The sequence below is a fragment of the Neltuma alba genome, unplaced genomic scaffold, assembly GCF_004799145.2.
Source record: "Neltuma alba isolate B1F8T4 unplaced genomic scaffold, ASM479914v2 tig00010152_pilon, whole genome shotgun sequence".
In the NCBI taxonomy this organism is placed as follows: Eukaryota; Viridiplantae; Streptophyta; class Magnoliopsida; order Fabales; family Fabaceae; genus Neltuma; species Neltuma alba.
The window spans coordinates 24387-49772 of NW_021635098.1; the positions used below are offsets into that span (position 1 = coordinate 24387).

The window sequence follows — 25386 nt, forward strand, 5'->3', positions numbered from 1 at the left end:
AACTGATTAGCAACATAAATCATAAAATTCTTGAGATGATAAAGAGCTTCATTTTCATTAATCATGAGAAAAGTCCAGGTATACCGAGAGAAATCATATACAATAGTCAAGAAATAGCAATATCCTTTATAACTAGGAACCCTGTAGGGTCCCCAAACATCCACATGAATTAATTCAAAGCAACTATGTGTAACAGAATTACTAGAGGGAAAAGGTAAACGGGTCTGCTTAGCACGTGAACAAACAATACACCTTTTATCAGTAAAAACAGGAACTTCTTTCCTAATCAATTCAAAATGTCGAAGCTTATTCACAAGGACATGACCTAATCTGTTATGCCAAGTAGTCTGTTTAGTTGAAACATGCAACACATTATCCATGTTGTTAATTCATTCTATGAGATAAAGAACCCCCTAGAGTCTACCATTTCTCCTTGTTCTCCCAGTTGAGATTTCCTGCAATGTATAATAATCAGAGTAAAAGAAAGGCACGAATTCCTTGCTGGCTGTTAATTTAGATATTGAAATTAGGTTATAACAACAACCAACAGCATAGTAAACATCTGTCAAAACAATATTGTTAAGAATTTTAACTGTACCTACATGAGTTATTAACATTCTCTCACTACTGGGCGCCTTAATTACTCTAATGGGTCCTGTATATTTGTTTACTGTGGCAAACATACTCAAACTATTCATAACATGGCATGTGGCAGCTGAGTCAAGAATCCAGTTTGATTCACAGAATGATCTAGGGACAGTTAGGATCATACCTGAGATGGTTTCTTCCAAATAATCAGTTGTGCCTACTATAATATCATCCTGTTCCTTTCGTAGGAGCTTCAATATCTGATCATACTGCTCTTGAGTAAGGGGTATCTAACTTGGTAAAGGAGAGGGTGAGGATGAAACATTACTAATATGACTGGTATTGGTGGTTTGAACAAGTTTCCCTCGAAGATTGGTGGGAAAACCAACCAATTCATAGCAGTTTTCTCTCTTATGGCCCTTTCTGTGACAATGCAAGCATTCTTTAGATGATCTACCATGTCCTCGTCCACAACCCCTTCCTTGCCTTCCACCACAAGCAGCCATAGTCCCATTGTCATATAATGGGTTATTAGTGCGTGATGAGATATATTGTTGTGACTCATCTTGACAGATCATAGAATACGCTTGGTTGACTGTGGGTAGTGGTGACTGAAGTAAAATTTGCATTCGAGCTTGATGGAAATTATCATTCAAGCCAGTTAAGAACTGAAATAATCTTTATTGTTGAATAATCTTGGTATATTGCTACATAGTGTCACATTTGCATGTGGGGAGAGGCATGATGGCATTAAACTCGTCCTAGAGATCTTTAAGTTTAGTGTAGTATTCTGAGACACTCATAGTGTCTTGGATGATGGAGTTAATCATCTTGTGCAGAGCGAATATGCGTGTACCATCAGCTTTATGAAATCGATCCTTCAAATCAAGCCACACGAGCCTAGAGCTGTTTGAAAACATAATGCTTATAGCTATCTACTTGTCCATCGAATTAATAAGCCAGGATAGAATAATCGCATTACATCTATCCTAGAGATCACAGAGGTTAGGATCTTGATCTTCTCTAGTACATATGCCATCAATAATTCCCATTTTGTTCTTAGCCAGCAAGGCAAGCTTGATTGACTGGCTCTAAATCTTGTAATTTTCAGCTCCTCACAATACTTGGGATACCAACGTGACTGACTGAGTGTTTGATGAATGGAGATATAGAGAATGGGTAAAATCCACAACAGTAAGGGTGCTTGATGCCATACTATCTTCCTTGCCCATGTCAAATGAAGATAAAAAAAAAAGGAAATGGAGAAAAGAATAGAGGACTTGCAGAAAGAAGAGGGTACAAGAACAGAAATTACAAGAAGAATTCTTTACTAATGACCATCGCTGAAGATGTGGACGATGACAGATGCAAAAAAATCTTCGGTGATAAAAAAAAAAGAAAATTCAAGAAGGGTTTGGTGAGTGAGATCAATCGAGAACTAGGGCTTCCAATGAAGCCGGATAGAGATGACAGGTTCACAACGACGTCGTTGTATACACTGGGCTTCAACTAGTTAACCAAACTATCAGGACTTCAATTCTTGTGAGCCTAAACAAACCAACCTAGCTACTAGATACCATGTAAAGAACTAGAGAAACTGAATAATACTTGTATTACTAATGAAGGCCACATGGTCGAGAAATACAACACACACAGGATGGACCCTATTACCACTATTTATACACAACAGGGCCTAAGACTACCTACCGCAGGCCCAGTACAAGCCCAAATACAATATACTTGATTCTAAACCTCTTAACATTGTACACAATATGTAGAGCCAAGATTTAAATGAAGGAGAAACAGGTTAGTTGCAAAATGGCTCTATATCTAATATGAAGCCTGCTTTTGTTCAATTTGAAGCTGCCAAAACCCTATAAATAATGAATTGAGATTTGAGACTGTAGTCATAGATCGGCCATCTTGTGATGTGGCTTAAGGGGAATAATTGTTTAGTATATGTTGATGTTGATATTGATTGATACTGAAATTGATGATATTGATATCAAGTATAACCTTACTTTAAAACTAATGATTATTTAGCTAGTTTTTTTTTATCCACCTCGCTAATGAGATTTTTTTGCTGCAAACAGCCATAGCAATGTTATTCCCAAAAAGCTATAAATAAAAAAACTCCTCTGGTCCTTAATATAGGACCTAATTCTTGAGCTGGTTTTGGTCCTAAATATAAGACTCATTTCTCATATTTATCAATTTTCTCTAAATTACCCCTATGGATACTCCCTCAATCATAATCAAGTAGAACAGGGAGAGGGGGTATTAAGAAAGATAATTATGGTGTTTTAGGAAAAATGTGTCACTTTTTTTATAATTAACTAACTTACCTAACTTTCTAAATATGATCAAATTAGTTAAATGGGTCTTATATTAAGGACATGTGGAGTAATTTATAAGCATTTTAACATCATCTTTCATACTTTTTTTATAAGGGAGAAAATCCCTCATGACACGCTAGCTAAAATTTATGGGTTTAGTATAATTGTCATTATCAAGTGTATGAATTAACTCCTTTTCAATAGAGAAAAAACAAAGACATCCTATACAGCAATTTTAATTGCTCTTTCTACTAAGTGGCCAATCTGTGCCAATTACTTGATGGAGTTTAGCTTAAGTTGTTTGATCCCTCTTCCCAACGAAGGTTCTTGAAGATGGGACAATTTTTTTTGGGTAAACAAACGGGGCCCAAAGCAACCTCAAAAACACAACTTACGGAACCTAACCTTCACCAACATGTTTAGATTCATTTTCACTTCTAGCTTCAGACACCTCCATTTCCAACCTCATCCTCAAAGTTAACGGTGGCGTGTCCCAGATTTGAAAATCTCTCTCCATTCGAAAGCCCATTTTTGCCAGACTATCTGCACAACCATTCATCTTTCTCGAGATCGCTGTGATCTTCAACTCCTATCTCCTATCAATTATCTCCCAAGCTTTCCTTTTCAAACCACTCTGAAAGCCATCTTCCAAGCTCTTGCCTTTCGCCCGTTTTACTATAATCTCTGAGTCAGATTCCACTTCCACCTTTCTAAACCCTATATTCCAAGCCAAGTTCAGTCCTTCCACTAGCCCCCATAACTCCGCATTTTCCACACTGCAGATTCCAATTTTTTTAGAGTAACCACTAATCCATTTTCCATCACTATTTCTGATTAGCCCCCCATAGGCTACTACTCCAGGGTCCCCAAGATAGGAACCATCAGAGTTAAGTTTCACCTAATCTTTGTTAGGTTTGCACCATTTCACAGTCTTACCGGCGCATTCATTCTTTCGCAGGTTATCTTTGGTTTTTGCCTGTATACACTCAACAGCTAGAGCCCGACTCTTCATGATCAGTTTGCTCGAGTGCTTTGTCTTCCTGTTGAAAATCTTATCATTCCTACTTCTCTACAAATTCCAACATGTGACACGAAAGGTCACTGCCCACAGTATGCCTTTAGCCCTTCTCTGATCAGTAAGGTTAATTCTGAGCCATCTTGAGAGTGCTTCTGTGTAAAATGATTGTTGGACTGTTTTGCATGTGTTGTTCCATACCTCTTTCACCTGCACGCAGTCCCTAAGAACATGTATTGTAGTTTCAAGTCTTCCACACTCTTCACAACTTCCACTAGCCCCCCATCTACTGAATCTGAGAGCCTTGGTGTGCGATCTGTCCTGAGCTGCTAACCAAAGGAAATAGCGAATTCTCTTAGGCCCCTGCCATCTCCATATAGAATTCCATAGATCTTCCCTCTCCCCAAGTTTTGGTCCCCTTAGAGCACGATATCCACTCTTGACTAAATAGCCTCCCTCCTTACCCCCTTCCATAGTATCCTATCTTTCCCTACGCCAGTAGGAGGTATTACAGCTTTAATCAACTGACATCCTTCCTCAGTCACAACTCCCCTTATTCTTTCCCAACTCCATCGTCCCTCACCGTCCACAACATTAGTGACACTTCAATTCTTTATTTCTTCCATTAACCCCCCTTTCACAAAGTTACTAAGGCAAACATTGTCACTGATCCAGTTTTTATCCCAGAAGGAAGTCGTCTTGCCATCAATAAGTCCCTTCCAAGAGAACTTGCTAGTATGATCCCAAACCTCTGCAATGTCCCGCCAGAGGTTTGAAGCATTGTTCGGTATTCTTAGGATTGAAGTGAGCTCCTCCCCTTTATTGTACTTGTGTCTGACAACCTCTCCCCATAATCCCGCTTCTCCACACCCTAATGCCTACGCAAGTTTTAGTAAGCATGCCTCATTCATCTCCCTTAGACTAAGAACCCCCAAGCCTCCATTTTCTCTTGGCTTTTAGACTTATTCCCAATTAACCAGATGCATCATTCTGTTCTCTGGATCATGGCCCCAAATAAATGCTCTCTAGTACTTCTCAATTTCATTCAAAAGTCCCTTAGGTAGAAGAGACACCATCATAGGGTAGATTGGTATAGAACTTATCACCGCTTTAGCCAAAGTGGTTCTCCCTACCAAACTTAAACAATTCATCTTCCAGCCAGCTAGTCTCCGCTTCACTCTTTTCACCACGTAGTTAAAACTTCTACTCTTACTTTTCCCATATTCCAAGGGTATACCTAAATAGACTCCCAAATCATCAGTCATGGTAAACCTCGATAAGTCTCTCAATCTTCCTCTTAGCTCAATCCCAACATTTTTAGAAAAATATATGGCAGATTTCCCTTTATTTACCTTTTGACTTGACATAGCACAGAACTCTTCTAAACAATCTAGAGTTTTCTTCATTTGCTTTACTGTTGCCTCCCCGAATATCACTAGATCATCAGCAAACATTAGATGGGTTATCTCTAGTCCAGATCTCCCTAACCTTATTGTGCTCCATTCTCCCCTTCTTTTAGCTCCTTGAATGATATGCGTGAGTTTTTCCATAGCAAGAACAAACAAATAGGGAGATAGGGGTCCTCCTGTCTTATTCCCCTTGTTGGCCAGAATTTATCAGTTTTCTCACCATTCCACACGATCTGTGTCGAAACTGTGGTCACACACTTCATAAACAGCTCTAGAGTCCCTCCCAAAATTCCCACCTCCTCCAACACTTTCTCCATAAAATTCCACCTTACTTTGTCATAGGATTTTTCCAAATCAATTTTAATGGCAAGGAAACTCTTCCTTCCCCTCATCATCTTCATAGTATGGAGCAGCTCTTGGGCTACTATAATGTTCTCTTGAATGTGTCTTCTTGGTACAAAACTGGCTTGGTTAGGTGCAACCACCTTATTAAGGAACCCCCTTATTCTATTCACCAAAATTATTAGAATACATTTGTAGAGCACATTATAGAGTGTTATTAGCCCTGTTTGTTTTAAAGTCTCGGGCCTCTCAATCTTTGGTGCTAGCACTACCAGCATCCCATTCACTTCCTTCATGTCCTCCTTACCTTCCCAAACCCTTTCTATATAGCTGCATACTTCCTCGCCTATAGTGCCCCACTGCTTCTGAAAGAAGAGAGCTAGAAACCCATCCTCCCCTGGGGCTTTAAAAGCCCCAATTGAAAACACTGCTTGCGTGATTTCCTCTCTTGTCACTCCTCTGTTGAGATTTTTGAGGTCCCTCTCATCCAAATTCGAAAAAGTCACCTCCGTCTTCCTCCAACTTTCTTTGTCTCCTTCTTCTTCAAATAGCTTCACGAAAAAATCTCTTGCCATTGTTTTTAGTGTTCCCTGGTCTTCTATCCAATGCCCTTCCTCATTCTTGAGCATTGCTACCTTATTTCTTCTTCTTCGACTCACAGTCTTTAGGTGGTAGTATCTCGTGTTGCGGTCCTTATCATTTATCCATAGGGATCTAGATTTTTGGTACCATAGTACTTCCTCCGGTTGCAATACCTCTTCTAACTCACTTTGCAGTCTCCTTTCCAGGCTCCATAACTGCTCTAGAGGTCTACCTATTAAACTTATTTTTCTTTGGATTCCATTGATACGAGTCATCAATCTCTTCTTTCTCCTAAAAATGTTTAAGCGATGGTCTTAGCTCATTCAACTTCCTTCTTACATTTCCCTCCCCCCTCCAATTTCTCTGCAACATCTGCTCAAAGTCTTCATGGAGTAACCAAGCTACTTCAAAACGAAATGGTCTCTCCCTCCTTTCTCTATTTTCTTCAATAAGACATAGGAGTAAAGGACAATGGTCCGAACACTGCAACCGAACCAAGTTCTTAACTATGGCCTCCTGAAATCTTCCTCTCTATTCCATGTTACACATGGCTCTATCAATTCTTTCAAAGATTTTGTTGTAACCTGGTATTAGGGGGCCCTTCCAAGTGAATCTGTTCCTCCATGCACCTACATCTAAGAGTTTACAAGCATCCACTTTGTCATTAAATAATTCACATCTTTTATGATTGATAGGAGCCCCTCCTTGCTTCTCTACCTCTCCCCTTATATAATTTAAGTCTCCTATTACTACCCATGGATCAGAGGTAGACTCAGCCAATCTCAACATATTTTCCCAGCATAGCTTCTTCTCCCTTTACCTTGGTACTACATACGCTACTGTTATCTTCCAAGGTTCTTCTCCCACGTAGCAAACTAAAACATGCATAAATTGCTCATTCTCTTCTATCAGGTACATCAACCACTTCTTTCCTCCAACCAACCATATACCACCTAAGAATCCCAATCAAGGAATGGTTAGGCAATTGTTGTAACCCAACTTTCGGAATAAGCTCTTAGCCTAAATATGACTCACCCTAGTCTCCAACAGGCCGACCATATCAGGTCTCTTATTTTCACGCAAGAGCTTCAAACTCCTCATGAATTCTCCACTTCTTGCCCCACGGCGATTCCAAATCAAGATTGTGTGCTCCATAAACAACCAAAATAAGAAGAAGTATGGCTTCAATCAATACTCATCAGTCCCCCTAGACCTTCCTCTAACCCGATCACTATTTCCAAGGCCCTGCACCCTTATACTCACCTTGCATCAGCCCATCTGGAGGCCTACCCTCAAATTTACCCCTGAGCAGCATTAAATCTCTTGCTACCTCAAGAGTCTCCTTGACAACATTAGGGTCTAAATCACTTAGGCACTCTCTATTTCCCAACTTTAAGGTTTGGCTCCCTCCCATTTCTACCTCTTTAGAACTCCTTTGATCCCCTATTGACACCATCTCATGATCTACTCTTCCCCTTGTGCTTCTTCTCGGCCCAGAGCTCAAAACCATTATATGATCTCCACTGTTGCCCTAATCAGTATCCATTGCTATTACTTCCATATCCTTCCCTACCCCTTGCTTTTTCTGCTTTTTATACCAGATTTTGTTCTGTACTGGCTCCTAGTTTATAGGTCCCCTATTTTCCTCCCCTTCTTTTTCCCCTTCCTGTTCAGCTAAGTGAGTAAATCTAGATCCTGACACTTCAAGCCCTTTTCCCTCTCTACGATCTCCCCCCTGAGCCCTTCTACGCTGCCTTCTTGGTTTCTGGGCTATAGTCCATTCACCATGCAACTTCTGTGAACCCTCTGCCTCATTACTCTTTTCAGTCCCTTTCCCTTCTGTTACTTGCTTCTCCTTGCAATCACTCTCCATGTGACCATACCTCCCACAATTATAGCACAACAAGTGAAGTCCCTCATAAGTAATCTGATGCTCCACTTTATCTATTATGTATGCAGGTAGCAGCGGATCCTTCAAGTTGACTTGCACTCCCACCCTTGTATGGCCTCCTCTAGATAACAGTGATGTTGACATATCCACCTTCATTGTCTTTCCAATTTCATTTCCTATAGCCTCAAGAATATCTTCTTCATAGTACTCAAGAGGTAGGTAAGGGAATCTTACCCAAATTAATACATCCTCAATTACTTCTGTTCTAGGATTGAAATTGGGACACCACTATCACACTGTTAGATAGAACTTAGATATCATCCAGCAGGCCCAGTACAGCATTCTCATAGTCTTCCACAGAGGTGAAATTAATGACGTAGAAGCCGTTTGACAGATCCATAACAGTTACTATACCATTCTTCTCCCACACCCTCTTGATTCTCTGCGCCATCGTCCTGTTGCTCATTCTTGTACCCAATAGCTTCACTATCAAGCTCATCTTGAACGGCTTATGGATCTGGTTTAAAGCTCTATCAGTCAAAACGAATTCATGAATCCTGAACGCTCCCCTTTGGTGCTTCACCACAGAAATTTCTGATTGCAGCGATTCCAGGTCAGGTAGTTCTCCGCTTATTCTGTGACCACTCCCTTTTAACATTTCACTATATAGTCTTCTATCTGGGCCCCCTTCCTCCTCACTTCCACTTACCTTAGTCTTCTTCTTCTTGCTTCGTTGCAGTAGATCTGCTTCTTCCGCCGTCCGCCGCCCTTCCTCACTCAGCCTCAGAAAGTTCGCCAGAGAGAGACTCATCACGCTCGTCTACTTCTTCGTATTAAGATGGGACAATTTATTGACTGTTATGGAGATTGTGGAATTGTTTTCGTATTTTGATTTGATGTTGTAATTGTTAATCCTTTGTTTTCTGTTTTATTTTTTTATTTTTTATTTTTTCTGTTCTTATTCTAATTTTTCTTAGAACAATACTTACATCAACTTTTTTATATTCATTATGTCAGGTTCTCCAATCATACATAAGCATATGTCATATTTTTAAAATATTAATATTTAATAGGATTTAATTATAAATTTACATGAAACAAAAAAGGACACATGGCCCTATATTATTAGAGAACTTGACATAATGAACATAAAAAACTTAACCTAAGGTTTTGCTTCCTTTTTCATATTTAGTACATGGAAATTATAATATTACACTTCCTAATAAATAACATTATCTGAACTTTTTATTAAAAAAAAAGGGAAAATGATAGTAAAATGAACCTGAAAATTGCTAAAACCAAAATCAAGTTTTTGTATATTTTTACTACGTTTAACTTGCAATTAACCACATATTTTTATAGGGATCTCTGATTTAAAAGTATGTAATTTTCAGGTTTTTTTTCTATATTTTTCCTGTGAAAATGCCAAATCAAGCCAAAAACGTTGTCTCACTATTATCTCATAATTAACACATGGATAGGACTCAGAATTACTTACCGTGGCATCAAGTGCATCATCTTCCATATTTGTTTATAATTTTTGACACTCTTTGATATAGTATTAGTGTGTCCGATGACTTTAATATTTCTTTCTCTTTCCAAGTCATCATTTTGTTACTCCTGGTCTTCATCATCACAAAATTTGCATACAATAGGACTAGACCAGCCAATTCAATTGGAAAACTAACTAGTGGTTTGGTCTGGATTGAGTGCTAAACTGGCCAGAAATTGAATTGGTATCAACTCAGTCAAACTTAAGAGAATTAGGGAAAATTTGTGAATTGGTTTGGATGATTATATTGCTATTTGTCCTATTTTTCTCATTCAGTCATAATATTCCAGTTGCTATAGATTTGAATGAATTTTAATAATAATTTTAGTACCAATGATTATTAATTTTAGTTATTAAGGAATTGTAAAGATTAAAATTCTCAATATTATTATATTTTGTTATTGTTATAATCAAACTGTTATTGTATTTTATCGTAGTTTGTTATTAGTAATTATTAATGTTGTTGCATTTTATTATTTTCAATTAAATTACATTATTTTGATATGTCTGGTTTGATTTTGAATTACTCTGATCTGATCCCACTGATTTTTAATAGCGTTCGATCCCCTTTTTTCCCCTTAATAATATCATATCAGTTTTTTTTTTTTAAAAAAATAAATTATGAATATGAATTCTATTATGAAGCTTACCTCGAACTTTTTTTTTTAATGTTTCATTCTAAGGGGGTGTTTGGATAAAATCAAATCATTATTTGGAAAATAGCTTCTGGGAAAAAAGTTTATTTTTGAGAATAGATTTTAGAAAAATAATTTTGTGAAAAAGTGATTTTGATAAAGTGAGAGTGTTTGGATTTTGTTATCAAAAGTACTTTTTATATATGCAAATTACTAAAAGGAGGATAAGTTAATATGATAATTACATAAAAGATAGATTTTATAATATATTTTAATTTGAAGAAATAAATTTGTTAATAATATACTTTTTACCAAAATAATTAATAATATATAAGAAATATAATTAATAAATAATTAATATGTGTATATATTTATAAAATATAAGATTAAATAAATTTATAGAAAATGATTATTTTGTCATATATTATTAATTGAATAATATATTATTAAAGCACTTCTGAAAGACCAAAGCACCAAAGGCAGAAAGAAGCTTATAATTAAATAATTGAATAATTGAATATGAGGTGTCTTTTGTCATATGTTCTCTTGCAGTTATAATCATCACACAACAGTCCTCAAAATTTTACCCAGAAACAAATTCATTTTGTTTTTTTAGAAGCCATAGTTTTGGTCCAATCAATGGTTTGATTATTTCTCCTAGCTTTTTAGTAAAGATATGACCCAAACCATGGTTTGGGTCCAAAAAGCATTTTTTTTTTTCATTTTGCGAAATAGGCTCTAAATTGAAGAGGATGGTACTTTGAACCAAGTTTTTGTTATTATTATTTTTTTGAGTTAAGATACAAATATGTTTAAAAATTCTCATTTAAAAATATTGGGTACCTAAAAGTTTTTTAGGTAATAAAAAAACTAATATTCATGGGTAAAATAATAATATTAATTGTTAATATTTTTAACAGTAAGTGATGAAATTGGTACGATTTTAAATTTTGGAGTTTATTTGCGTAAAAAAAAACTTTCGGGTATCTAGTATCACAAATTTGCATCTTTTTTTTTTTTTGGGAGGGAAATCCTGTTCTTATCCTTTGACAGTTCTGTTTACTTTTTTAGTTTTAAACTAAATAAAAAATAAAAAATTAATCATGGGTTAACATGGAAAACTCCCTGATACAAATCTTAGATTCCGTTTTTGTCCGAGATCCGATCCTAGATTTACTACACTGAAATTTGTCAACCATGTTTACGCTATCATATTCTACCTTCTCAAGATAAATCAGAGCTTTCTGAGCAGTAAAGTAGAATTTTTGAGATAGATTTGATTTAAAAATGAAGAGTAAAATCGTCCAATAGTTGAAAACAAAACAAGATTCAAAATTGAAGAAAGAGACCAGAGAGAGCATTTGAAAAAGCTTGGGGTAGAGAGAGTGTGTGTTCGTGTGGTGCGTTTTGAATTCGCTCTCTCTCTCTCCCCGTTTGAAGAAGGATTAGCAATTGTTGATTTTGCTGTTTCGAATTTCATTGGTGGAATTCAAGATTAGTCTTTTTGATTCAGGGAGATCTGATTGGCACACTTAGGTCGTTGTGAATCACTTGTTAGGGTTCGATTTCGATCGGTCCTGATACCGTGCTGCTTGTTTGGACTCTAATAAGCTTACAGGTAAATAGTTTGCGTGGTTGGATCATTGATCTCCGCGATTGATGGAGGCGATCGAGGAGTTGTCCCAGCTTGCTTTGGCGATGCGCCAAGCTGCGGCAGTGCTTGCCGACGAAGATGTTGATGAGTCGAACCCCACCTCATCTTCAAGAAGGCCTCCACTTTCCTGAATGTCGTAGCACTTGGCAACGTTGTGAGTACTTGGGTGTCAAAGCTTTGTGACTTCCTTTGCCTTCTTTTCTTTCCGATGACTATTTCTTGTTCATCTGTGGGTTTATGATACTTTATTTCTGGATGTAGTGTTTCAAAGAAGTGCGTTGGATTTGTGTCTTTCTTTGATCAGTTTGAGCTTGTGGATTTCTCAGTCTCTGCGTCTTTGTAGATCTTTAGCTAATTTCGAGCAAATAGTGCCTGTGATATTGAAGTGTACAATTATGGTACCTGAGGTCGCAATGGAACCTGGGATCAGATGAATTTATGGCTTAATTTTTAATAAGGTTCCCTGTTGCAAAATTAAACAATTTTTCCTGCATTTTATACGATGATCAAGCATTAGAGTTGAATCTTGTTATCAAAGGAACTTATAATGACTTCCAGCCATTGGTTGTGCTAGTTTACTTGTGAATGGATTTGTATTTTGAAAGTTTCGGCAAATTGTTTCGTGAAAATGTTTTGAAGGAATTTGAATGTTTGACTCATCTTATACGGGGTATTAGGTAATTTTTTTTTTCCCGTTGGCAAAAAATGTTATATTTTCCCTTTGTGTAAGGTATAATATGACTTAGTTCTTGGTTGGTGCGCTCTTACATTAGTTGACCATTTACGGAATTCTGATTAAGGTGAAGACTGGACTCTGATTGAGATTAGAAAGTGGCTTTCTGTCATTGAATCTAACTTTTGAAATTCATAAAGCAGAATGAGCCTGTGGTGCTATTACATGCTTCATCATGATATGTGTGCTTCAGTATATGTTGGCTTTCTAATCAGTACATTAAAGGCTTCTATTTTGAGTGCTAACAATGCAGGATCAGTCAACTTGGTAGATGTGGAGAACAGTAATTACATTATCAAACCCCATAAAAGTCAGGCATTATTTCCCATATTGAGAGTGTAACAATCGAATTTCTTTGTGCTTACTCCCCTTTGGCTTTAAAGAGTATTGGTTTGTGATACCCTTGCATGTAAGCTTCTCTGTTACAGTGGACGTGTCTATGTTGAAGGATATGAATATCTGTATTTTTTGTTAGCTCACAGCTGTGAAGATAACTGTAGATCGTTGCAAATCATCAATTAAATAAATTATTCAAAGACTTTCCGGTACTGTTGAAGCCTAACATTAGTTTGTGTTTATGATCTTGGGAGGAGTTATAATCAGTTTGAACTCAATTTTAATCTCACTATTTTTCTTTTGCTACCTGCTTCCTTGATATTTGATGCCTCTTTTATCCATCAACAAAAAGTGATGGATCTGTATGTTGTTTCTTTGTTTTGTCCAAAATTGTTTAGGGTGCTGGCAAGTCTGCTGTTTTGAACAGTTTGATTGGACATCCTGTTCTGGTGAGTTGAATTTATGGAGTTCATTTAATTTCATTTAACTTGGGTACAGTGCCTTCTTTACACGCTCCTTATTCTCATTGAATGTTTTGATTCCCAGCCGACAGGTGAAAATGGTGCTACACGAGCTCCTATATGCATTGATCTACAGCAAGATGGTTCCTTGAGCAGCAAATCAATTGTCTTGCAGATTGATAATAAGTCACAGCAAGTTTCTGCAAGTTAGTCTCTATTGTCTGGTTTCTTTTCTTGAACTGTGTTTCTTTGTGTGATACTGCTGTTGGTTCCTTGTGTCGTTTTGAATTCAAAATAAGTTTGGGATGTTAATTTCTTAATTGCTTTGCATGCGGTATGCATGTGGCAAATGGGGGTATCAGTGATGGTGTTTGGAAATTTGATAATTTTTCCTTGTCATACAGGCCAAACCATAAAGGTCATGTTCACTAGGGATTATTTATTCTTATTGTAACTGACATTATTATTTTTTTCCCTCGTTTGCGTTTAGTGGCTTATATGCTACAGTTTGCACTTGTCTTTTCTGTCAAAGGTGTCAATATGTTTTGCTTAATTGCAACAGGTGCTTTACGACATTCGTTACAGGATAGATTGAGTAAAAGTGTCTCAGGAAAGAGCCGAGATCAAATATACTTGAAGCTACGTACAAGCACAGGTTTGTTGACGAGTAATGGTTGATAGTTATTACCCTCTTTATATGTTGAGAAACCTGTAGCTTGTTTTGCTAGCTACTTAAGAATTTTGTGAAGAAAACTTCTGATTCTGCTTCCATTTCCGATGAGTATTGTTGCTTTAACATAGTGTCAGTGTAGATATATTATTCAATAAAGTCTAGAAGCAATATGACAACAATTAAGATATGCCATTTAAATCTTATTAGTATATGAATATATCAATCAATATATCAGCATAAAATCTACGGCAATTTTTACTATTTATAATCCATGAATATGCCGCTTAGCTCAGACATTGTGTGAAGCGTCTTTCCCACAGTATAGTTATTGCTGAAGGTAGCTCTCACAAAAAGCTAGCAGTTTCCTAGTGCTGCATGCAATGTATATTAAGTGATATATTGTATCAGATAATTTCTGAAAGTTTTCTCTTATTTGCACCCCCATAAATGATCTCTATTTTAACTTGCTAAATCATTTAGTTTAACAGGCTTCTGCTGTCATGATATTACCTCCCTGTTTATACATAGCCTTTTCACTTTAATCTTTTTTCTTTACAGCGCCACCACTCAAGTTAGTTGATTTACCTGGATTGGATCAGCGCATTATGGATGAATCTATGGTAAATGGTGGCCTGCCCTTTTCATATGTTTTTCTGATCCTGGGATTTACATTGGCTCGAATTTTAATCTATTGAAGTTGAATTGAGATTCTTATCTTCCATTTTGTCTTTTTTGTAATTTCTACTTAGTTTTTTGGTAAGTCATATCCAAATACTGTTGGAATTCTAACGTTATATGCAATTCTCATTGCCTAGGTTAGTGAACACGGTGAACATAATGATGCCATTTTGCTAGTTATAGTACCCGCAGCTCAAGCCCCTGAAATTGCTTCATCTCGAGCCTTAAGAGTTGCGAAGGAATATGATGGGGAAGGTATATCATTTTGGTTTATTGTTATGGGTTCATTGCTATTTGTAAATTGGTGTAGCTCTGTTACTCTAGATTTATCTGGGCTTCTTCTCTTTTCGGTTTTTCTTTTTCATTAATTGACTAAATAGGCAACAAAACTATATAATTATGTTGTAGGCACAAGGACCATTGGTGTTATCAGTAAAATTGATCAAGCTGCATCAGACCAGAAGTCTCTGGCTGCAGTTCAAGCACTTCTATCAAATAAGGGTCCTGCCAGAGCATCAGATATAACTTGGGTTGCTTTGATTGGTCAATCAGTTTCAATAGCAACATCACAGTCTGGATCTGCTGGTTCTGAAAGTTCACTGGAAACTGCATGGAGAGCAGAGAGTGAAAGCCTTAAATCAATATTGATTGGAGCTCCTCCAAGTAAGCTTGGAAGGATAGCTTTGGTGGATGCTTTAGCAAAGCAGATCCGGAATCGTATGAAGCTCAGGCTGCCTAATCTTCTATCTGGGTAATGTACATATGTTGTAATATGACTTTTTATCAGTAATTGGAAGCGTTGATTTCTTTTTGCCTTCTCATGGACGTTTTAGTGGCAACTTAACTGAAGGGTAGCAGATAACGATTTAGTCTAGTGGGTTCTTAATGAAAGATCTATTTTCTGTCTCGATGTTGATTTCTTCTAGTTTTCAACTTTTGAAAGGAATTTTAAGAGGATCACTAGCCTGTAATTGTTATAGTTTTTTCCTCTTTACCTGTTTGCATTGCAAAGACAATTAAATTAATCTAGTGTTATTTCCTGTGTGTAGCTTACTAACTAGTGTGTCCTTTATGTGTTATTCTCGAACAATGACCTTTTTATTCTTTCTGTGTTTCACTTAGTTACGAGTTCTTCATTTTCTTATGGAAAATTGTATTATTTTTCACACTGAAGATCTTATTTTCCTTCATTTTTATTTTTTAACCATTTGATGCAAATTTATGCTTAATACTCGTGTCAACTCTATGCATCTTAAAATAGACATGTTTGCAAGCAAAGAATTTGATGATTGGTGCTGATTGTTTGAGGTGTGGTTATACTCGCTTTGGCAATGCAATTGAATTTGAAATAGTAAATATTCTGTTAATCTTTACTTTTTCACTGACTAGGTTACAAGGGAAGTCTCAGATAATTCAAGATGAATTAGTGAGGCTTGGTGAGAAAATGGTTACCACTGCAGAGGGTACACGTGCCATAGCCCTGGAACTTTGCCGTGAATTTGAGGATAAGTTCTTACAACATATTACCACTGGTGAGGTGAGTTTCCTTAATCTTATATTTTAACAGGTATCATCTCATTTGATCTGTTGCAAGGAATGTTAATTTCTCTTGCACCAGCTGATTGTTTAGATTTCATTTATCTCTATATTTTAGGAGTTGTTTGCTAAAAAGAACTTTGACCTTTGATATCCAATTAATTACAAGATCAAACTTTGCAAGGTTTTGGAACAGTGAACACATATTTGATATTCACATATCCATTTTCAACGACCACTTTTCCCCACGGTAGGAGCTGACAGGAGAAGGTTTGGATAGATGTATTACATATCCAACCTTAAGCATTCTCATGCTACCACTTAGTAAAATATTTGCTATGTATAATCTATTTCGTTATTTTTGTTTCATTTGTTGATTTGTTGACAAGTGGATTTGAACATGTTTAAATTCTTTTTCCTGTAAGTTTTGAGTATCTTTATATTTACTATAAATAACCTTGCAGGGAGCTGGATGGAAAATTGTTGCTAGTTTTGAGGGAAATTTTCCTAATAGAATGAAGCAATTACCTTTAGATAGGCATTTTGACATCAACAATGTGAAAAGGGTAAGTTTCGTCCTCCTTCTGTGCATGCACGCACATATTTTGCTTTAATTTTTGTTTTTACTACTGACTTGGTTGTTCGCTTATTAGATTGTTCTAGAAGCTGATGGTTATCAGCCATACCTTATTTCCCCGGAAAAGGGATTAAGATCTCTAATTAAAGGTGTTTTGGAGCTTGCTAAAGAGCCATCACGGCTTTGTGTGGATGAGGTATTTATGTTTTATCATGCATGGTCTTCTGAGTCATTTTTGGGTTGCTTACTTGAAGTTTTTTTTATAGTGATGCTTGCTGTTCATCATTCTTTCAGTTGCTTCGTTGTTTAGTTTTGTAGTTTAGATCTACTATCTTTGTTTGGGTTTTTCTGTACTTTCACTAGTTGTTTGTGGTTCAACCTTAAGTTTTCTTTTTAACGTAAAATATCTATAAATTTGTTTGGTCTGCGACTGTAAACACTGTAAACTGATGACTACTTTCATCTGTCCTTCTGTCTAATTATAATATTTTAAGAAGCCTAATTTAAATGATCTGATTATGAATAAATTATCCATAAATTACAATAATTTGTGCATTTTATTCCCAATGAATTATGTGCGTTTATATGTCCTTATCGCTGAAGATATTCTTTTGCTTGTGGTTCAGGTGCATCGGGTCCTGATGGATATTGTTTCAGCTGCTGCCAATGCTACACCTGGTTTAGGAAGATACCCTCCTTTCAAGAGGGAGGTATGGCTATTAGCTTCATTGTTATATTCTTTTCCCAAGTAAATGTCAATTCATTTTCTATTGAACAATTGTATTTCTTCGCTAATTAAAGCTCATTTCTTTTATTCCAAATTGCTCCTCCATTTATTTTGCTTGAGAGCACCAACTGGGTGAGATCCATTGTCTCTTTTAATCCCGATATGTTTCCTTAAAATTTACAAGGTTGTGGCTATTGCAACGGCTGCACTTGAAGGGTTTAAAAATGAAGCAAAGAAAATGATTGTAGCACTAGTTGATATGGAACGAGCTTTTGTGCCACCACAACACTTCATTCGTCTGGTACAAAGGAGGTAATTTATAGATATTATTAGAGCTTGAGTTGTAATATCTATTTTCCTATGTCTTAGCGTCCTGAGATGATTAAGTTTGACATATTAGTAACTGATGATTATGTACTTTTTTCCTCAGAACTATTATTTGGGAATATTTAAGTGGACATACTAATGATGTATGATCAATTTAAGCTGGGATGTTCTTAGGTTCTGGCATGTGTGAGATAATTACCTACTCAACTGTTCTTTGCTATTTACTTAGGATGGAAAGGCAGCGTCGGGAGGAGGAGCTGAAAAGTGGATCCTCGAAGAAAGGGCACGGTGCTGAACAATCTCTACTTAACCGGGTAGGTGGTCACATGCTTTGAGCTATGAATTTTTAGAATATGATAACTAAGAGGTTGTGCTTTTGCGACTCCAATTTATTGATTTATATCTACCATTTGTTTTTCCTGCTAACTACAATATCTTAGGCAACTAGCCCTCAAACTGGTGGTAGTATGAAATCAACGAAGGAGGAGAAGGACAAAGATAAGGAAAAGAACAAATCAGGTCAGGCGGATAAAGAAGGACAAGAGGCTTCTGGTCTAAAGACTGCTGGTCCTGAAGGAGAAATAACAGCAGGTCTATCTGTCTATTCCATGATGCTACTATGTAGAACAATTGCTTCTTGTTTTTTTTTTGGGGGGGGGGGGGTTATGGTCAATTTGACGGACTAGAACTGTTTATGGTCTGTAAGTTTGAATTGTTATATTGTTTGGATGGTAATTTACTGGAAAATGACCAAGTTTTTTATTCTAAGGAAATTCTTGAAGTTTAATCATATCAATTATCTGTTCTAGTCTTTGTATTCCACTCACTTCTCCGACCTGAACATCTTTCTTTTTTGGGTAGAGATTGCTCAAGTGCTCTGGTTAAAGACTCATTGGGGTGTAGTATGTAGGTTGTCATGGACTTGACTTCTCAATCAAAAACGGTTTTAATTTCTATCTTGCCTTTTGTGGCTGCTTTTTTCCCTCCATTTAACGAACAACCATTTTATAAATTAAATAAATGACAATGGCACAATTCACGTAAGTTCAAAGGAAAATATTGAATTGTATATAGATTACATACTTGGTTTTTGAATGTTCCTTTATGAAGTCAAACATCAATTTTTTCTGCTGTTTTTGGTGGCTTATATGTGCATATCTGAAAGTGAATTTAAAATAGGTACTGTACTTCTAAAAGAAACTTAACTTTAGATCTTAAATGGTCTTTGGAAATTGTTTTATCTCACTTCCAAACCTCAGATAATTATGTTTCTTTTGCTATCTGACCTACATTGAAAGGCATGAGAGATATCCATAATACGTGCCAAGCTAAACATTATTAGATTTGGAAGCTGTACTTGGTCTAGACACTTATTTCATAAATTGGAATTCCTGGTGCTAGCTTTCTAATCATTAATATACTAAATTCTAATCTTCCAACTTGCAGGATATTTGTTTAAGAAAAGTGCAAAAACAAATGGTTGGAGCAGACGATGGTTTGTTCTGAATGCAAAGACGGGAAAGGTTTGCGACTGTTTACAAGAATATCATATTTATGCTTGCATTTGCTGGTATTTCATCACAATTTTTTTTTATAAATTTCAAATTTTAATCCTGCTCTTTGATCTCTAAAAATCTTGGTTGGCTGGGTCTCATTTAGATTAGATACTTTCAGATATTGTAGATTTATGCATAGTAGTTTCAATGAATGATATTTTGTTTAATACATGTCTTTTAAGTTTTTAAACAGATTTATCATCATATTCTTTTATCTGTCTTGCATCTTGAACTCTTGATTTGTTCTGGCTTGAAAGATAAAATTGACTACTTATAGAATCTGCTGTATGTGGTGTTTACTCCAATAGTTTTGCTTTTTGCCTGACAGCTTGGTTATACCAAAAAGCAAGAGGAAAGAAACTTCCGTGGTGTTATTACATTAGAGGTATGTAGACCGTCAATACTTCCGTATTTCCTTAATCAGATATGCATTATGATTTAGCATGCATAAGAATTATGGGCGAGAGTTTTTATAACCTAAATATAATATAACTAGACATTCTAGAGCAGATGTTATGGGTGCTTGAATGGATTCATTGTATAAGTACTTTAACGCATGCTTGGTTGTCATTTGACCGGTCTTTATAGTGGAGGTTAAGGAAATTAAAAAAATTACTATAAAGTATTTATGTTTATTGTTTTTCTCCAAACTAATTTGCCTAACTTATAAACTAATATATAATCTAACAATTTTTACATAAGTATTTGACAAAGATCATGTAATATATGCTATAGTTAAGTAATCTTTTAACTTCCATAATCTCTCCAAATTATTCAACTAGATCTTATATTAAAGACCCGGAAGTAATAGTTAAGAATGGTCATGGATGTGAACTAAGGGGGGGGGGGGGAAAAAGGCATTGTCATGGACCATTTATTTTAATTTTTAAAGGGTTAATCTGTAAGAAGGTTCAGGGATGATTAATGATTTCATTAAATCTCTAATATGTCCTTTTAAGATAAAAGGTTTTGAGCATAAGTGTGATGTATGGACCTACCATAGTGTTTGCTTAAATTTCAATTTTATCATGATGAATGAGGTGGGAACAGCAAGGATCATATTCTTAGCCTTTTGATTGATAGTGCGTTGTGATTTTGCCCTTGTGCTGTGTATATTACGGCAAATTGCATACTGAACACTCTTATAATCATCTAAAGAGTCATAGGAAATCAGAACCACTTTTAGACTTTCTATGATAATTTCTTTCTTATCCTTCTTGCTTTCTCTCTTAATGCTATTCTTTCCTCTTCCAGTTCCTTTGTCATTTGCGTAACTGTGAAAGAATTAAAAACCAGAGTAAATTTTTTTTTTTTATTCTCCTCTGATAATAGATGGCTTTGATTTTTTTATACGTGTAACATTTTCGTTGGGAATTGTTACTATTGTTCAATGTCTCTTGCCCCCCAATCCTTTTCCCTTGTCCCATTTTACAATTTTGGAGGGTATTTCTGTTGACTTTTAACAGTTCATGTAATGGTTTGATTGATTTCGTCTTGCAAAAATACCTTTGTTGGCATGGTTTATGCTGCTGTATGAGCATGGAGAGGGCATAAATTATGGCCTCGATAACATTTCTATTTATTTGTTATCTAGGAGTGCAGCGTTGAAGAAATTTCTGAGGAAGAGGATCCTCCATCGAAAAGCTCAAAGGATAAGAAATCCAGTGGACCTGATCCTAAAAAAGCCAACCTTGCTTTCAAGATTACTTCCAGAATTCCATATAAAACTGTTCTGAAAGGTAAATTCCTTGTTAATATGGCTACTTATGGTTCTGGCCCTCACTTTTATCTATGTGGTTTTTTTATAACGCGTTTAATCATAATTGCCTTCTCTTGCAGCACATAGTGCCGTTATTTTAAAGGCTGAGAGTACTGCTGATAAGGTTGAATGGATCAATAAAATAAGTAATATTATACGAGAAAAAGGAGGGCAAATATTATCTGATGGTGGTTCTACCATGAGGCATAGTCTCTCTGATGGTTCCCTGGTGTGTTGCTGGTTCATAGCTATTGCTCGTGTGCAGTCTATTGCTGGTTCATAGTTTTTATGTCTTATAAATACAAACTACTCAATTTGTTTGCTTATCCTTTACCAGGATACAATGGCTCGAAGGCCTGCTGATCCTGAGGAAGAACTCAGATGGATGGCTCAAGAAGTTCGTGGCTATGTTGAGGCTGTTTTGAACAGTTTAGCTGCTAATGTACCAAAGGTTAGCTTTTGTTTATAACCTTTTCCTTTTTTCTATTCTTGCACTTTTGTGGATGTTTTTAACGCATTTGCTGGTTGATTGTTTGAGCAGGCAGTTGTCCTTTGCCAAGTTGAAAAGGCTAAGGAAGACATGCTAAATCAATTATATAGCTCTGTCAGGTTTTAAAAGTTCTTCTCACTTCTATATTTGCTTTTGTTTCTTCTAATCAGATTTCTCTTTTCTCCATGCTAGAGTCATTCTCTACTTATAAGTCTTTCATTAGTTTTGGCTCATGCCTTTTGCTGTGAATTGATGATTTTATTGAATGTTGTTTTGCCGTTGTCTTGATCTAATTAGTGGGAGTTTTGAAATTTATAAAGCTTCTTTTTTCCTTTGACTTGTGTTGCGAGTAAAGCGGAGGAGAGAAAGTTGGGGAGAAAATTATGTGACCAAACACAATGTTATTGAGAAGCACATCTGCAATCAATCATTGAGATGTCTTACATAAACCTAGTCTAAATGAAAAATATGGCCTACTTATGTTTATGTGACTGTTATGAGTGTTTTGTCTACCAAATTTTTGCAAACCAAGTTTACCTAAAACTTTACTCTTGATTCTGATCGTTTATATGCTAATACTATGACCACCCAAAGAATCTTACACCTTTTACTTTGAATGCACAATAAATATGGGAATTTTCTTAAAGAAGGGGAGTGTTGGTGCAACTAGTTAAGCTGTCTCCCTGTAACCAAAAGGTCACGGGTTCGAGCTACAAAAGCAGCCTCTTAGAAATAATTTCCAGGGTAAGGCTGCATGCATAAGATTCTACTGGATCCGGCCCTTCCCCGGACCTTGTTTGGGCACGGGATGCCTTGTGTATCAGGCTGCTCTTTTTTATAGGAATTTTCTTAAAAATCTATTGGATTAACAAGGCTTGCAACTGTTTACAAATAAAACTCCGGTTTACGTAAACAAATAACAGCAAACAACTTAGGCAAACCAACTCTAAGGTCTCGTTTGGTACGAAACATTGAAAATGAGGGATGGGAATTGGGATTGCAATTGAGAAAAATCAAGTCTTTAGCATGGGTAATTGCTTGTTAGATGGGATTTAACAAACCCATGGAGGTGGGATTGGAGAATATCATTTCTTGTCGTGGTATTTCCTATTCCTACATACATGGGTTTGTCCAATTCCATGTAACAAGCAATTCTTTATGCTAAACACTCTTTTAGTAGACTTTCTCAATCCCATACCTAAAGTATGTTTGGGCAAAACACTCCTGAATGCATAATCAAAGCTTTTGTAGATGTTTTTCATTTGTTTACTTATTTTATTTAAAGTCAACTAGATAGATGGGCCCGTGAATTGAACGGAGTCTAAGGTGACTATAAGTTGCATTGTTCATGGTTAATTATGAATAGTATGGCCACCACTTGCTTATATATATGTATGTATGTATTGATGATGATCATATTGGTGTTGATTAACATTCATGTACCTTTTGTATGCAATCTGACTGTTGATCAATCGTAGTTTCTTCTCTGGTACAAACCATGGTTATCAATTTCCATACTTTTCTACTGGGCAGTGCTCAAAGCACGGCTAAGATTGAGGAGCTGATTCAAGAAGATCATAATGTAAAGCGTAGGAGAGAGCGGTATGAGAAACAATCCTCACTTCTCTCAAAACTGACACGGCAGCTGAGTATTCATGATGACAGAGCAGCTGCTGCCTCTAACTGGTCGGATGATACTTCAGCAGGTGCGTGTGGAAACTTCTTTTTGGTGTTGCTGGACAAAACCAATTCATTAAAATATAAATAAGCATTATTAGTTTATTTATTTATTTGCTGATGAAGTTCCAAAAATTGGTATATTTGGTGATTGTTTATTACTTTATATTATCAGAACTTCAAATTCTTTTTTTTTTTTTTTCCATCTTACAATCAAACAAATATTAACTAATGTTTTGCTGGAGAAGATAATTTTTTTCCTCTGCCAATTTTATCCTGCAACCTTAATTAACCATACGCCTTGTATATCTCTAAAATATGTTGGTGGGGTTGATACTCGTTACATTTTTGCAGTGTTGTTCAGAGGCATCCTTTTATTTATTTATCTATCTCGCCCTTCTCTTTATTCAAACTTCTAGACCGTTATTTTGCAGAGAGCAGTCCCAGAAGCGGTTCAGGTGATGACTGGAGAAATGCCTTTGATGCAGCTGCCAGTGGCCCCATTAGTCGTAGCAGTTCTTCGAGATCCAGGTCCAATGGTCACAGTCGACCCACCCAGAACGGTGACATTAACTATGGTCCAAACTCAAGCAGCCGTCGGACACCAACCCGGTTACCACCGGCTCCACCTGGTTCTTCAGGTTATAAATACTGACGTATGGTTGACTGATCATGATTTGCTTGACAACTCATGTTTTCATGCATTTTTGGAGGGTGCCTACCCTCGCCCCAGTTCAAAGTTGGGAGGATATATTGGACGTGATTTTTCCCCTGCAAGGATGTTTAGCTGATGAAGTGTTTGTGTACATAGAAGATTGCAGTTAGTTACAAGCCTTTGGGTTTGTCCCGGTATCAGAAGATCAAGGAGGGTTTGAATCCATTCGTTATATCATGCAATTCGATATTCTTTTCTCTTTGTTTGATTCTCATAGTTTTTTGTTTCTTACTTTATTTTATTGAAAGAAAAAGAAGTCTGCTCATTATTTTTATGCAACAGATGTCTTTTGCTTGTATTTGCAAGCTGGTGCAATATTTTGGTTCTTGGCTCTCGAATAGTTCAGACTAAACTTTGGATTATGCCTGAACAATTGGGGGATATTATATATTCCCCTATATCATAATTCCTTTTTGTTACAAGTATTTGGCTTGTTCTCCCCCCAGTCCCCCCCGCCCCCCCATTTTGCTTCCCTATTTAAATCCATATGATCCATGTGTTCATTTAAGCCGCATGATTTATGCTAAGTTGGGTGCAATGATTTTAAAACTGGATCGGACGGTGGACCAGTTTGGCTGGTCAGATCGTCTTATTTGGTCAACTGTTCAGATAGTTTAGCCGGCTCTTCGGTAGTCGGAATTCGCTCAGGAGCTGGAGCGGTTTTCCAAAAACCGAACAGCCGAAGTGTGTCGCCCAAAAACTCTTGAAGAAAAGTCCAAATTCACCCCCAAAAACCCCCCAATCCCCAGTATGTATCATTGTCTTTTGTTCAGAAAGGGAGAAACTTGGAAGCTCTATTCCTCCAATTTTGACAGTCGCTCTCTCATTCTTGAGTGTGAATGTGAAGATGCAGTATGCTGCCATCGAAATTTTGAACGAACGTTGTTTACTCAGCGGATGCAGCACACCTTGGGAATTCCGACCTCAAGTTTCAAGCTTTGCCCTACTACTCCGTTGTTCTCTGCTTTCAAGGTAATGAGTAGGGTGAACTGTAAGTATGAATGTAAAGGATTGGATATTGACGTAGAAAGAGAAACTTAACGATATTTTATATTTATTTGTTTGTCTTTGGTGGGGATGCATTGAAGTGTGAGTCGAGAGGGACCACCCATTACTACTAAGATTAATTTAGAAATA

At 36.5% G+C, this 25386-nt stretch overlaps 1 pseudogene; it reads left to right on the forward strand.

The window, feature by feature from the left end:
• The first annotated feature begins 11656 nt into the window (after positions 1-11656).
• Positions 11657-24674, forward strand: LOC114754575 (dynamin-2B-like; annotated as a pseudogene).
• The last annotated feature ends 712 nt before the right edge of the window (positions 24675-25386 follow it).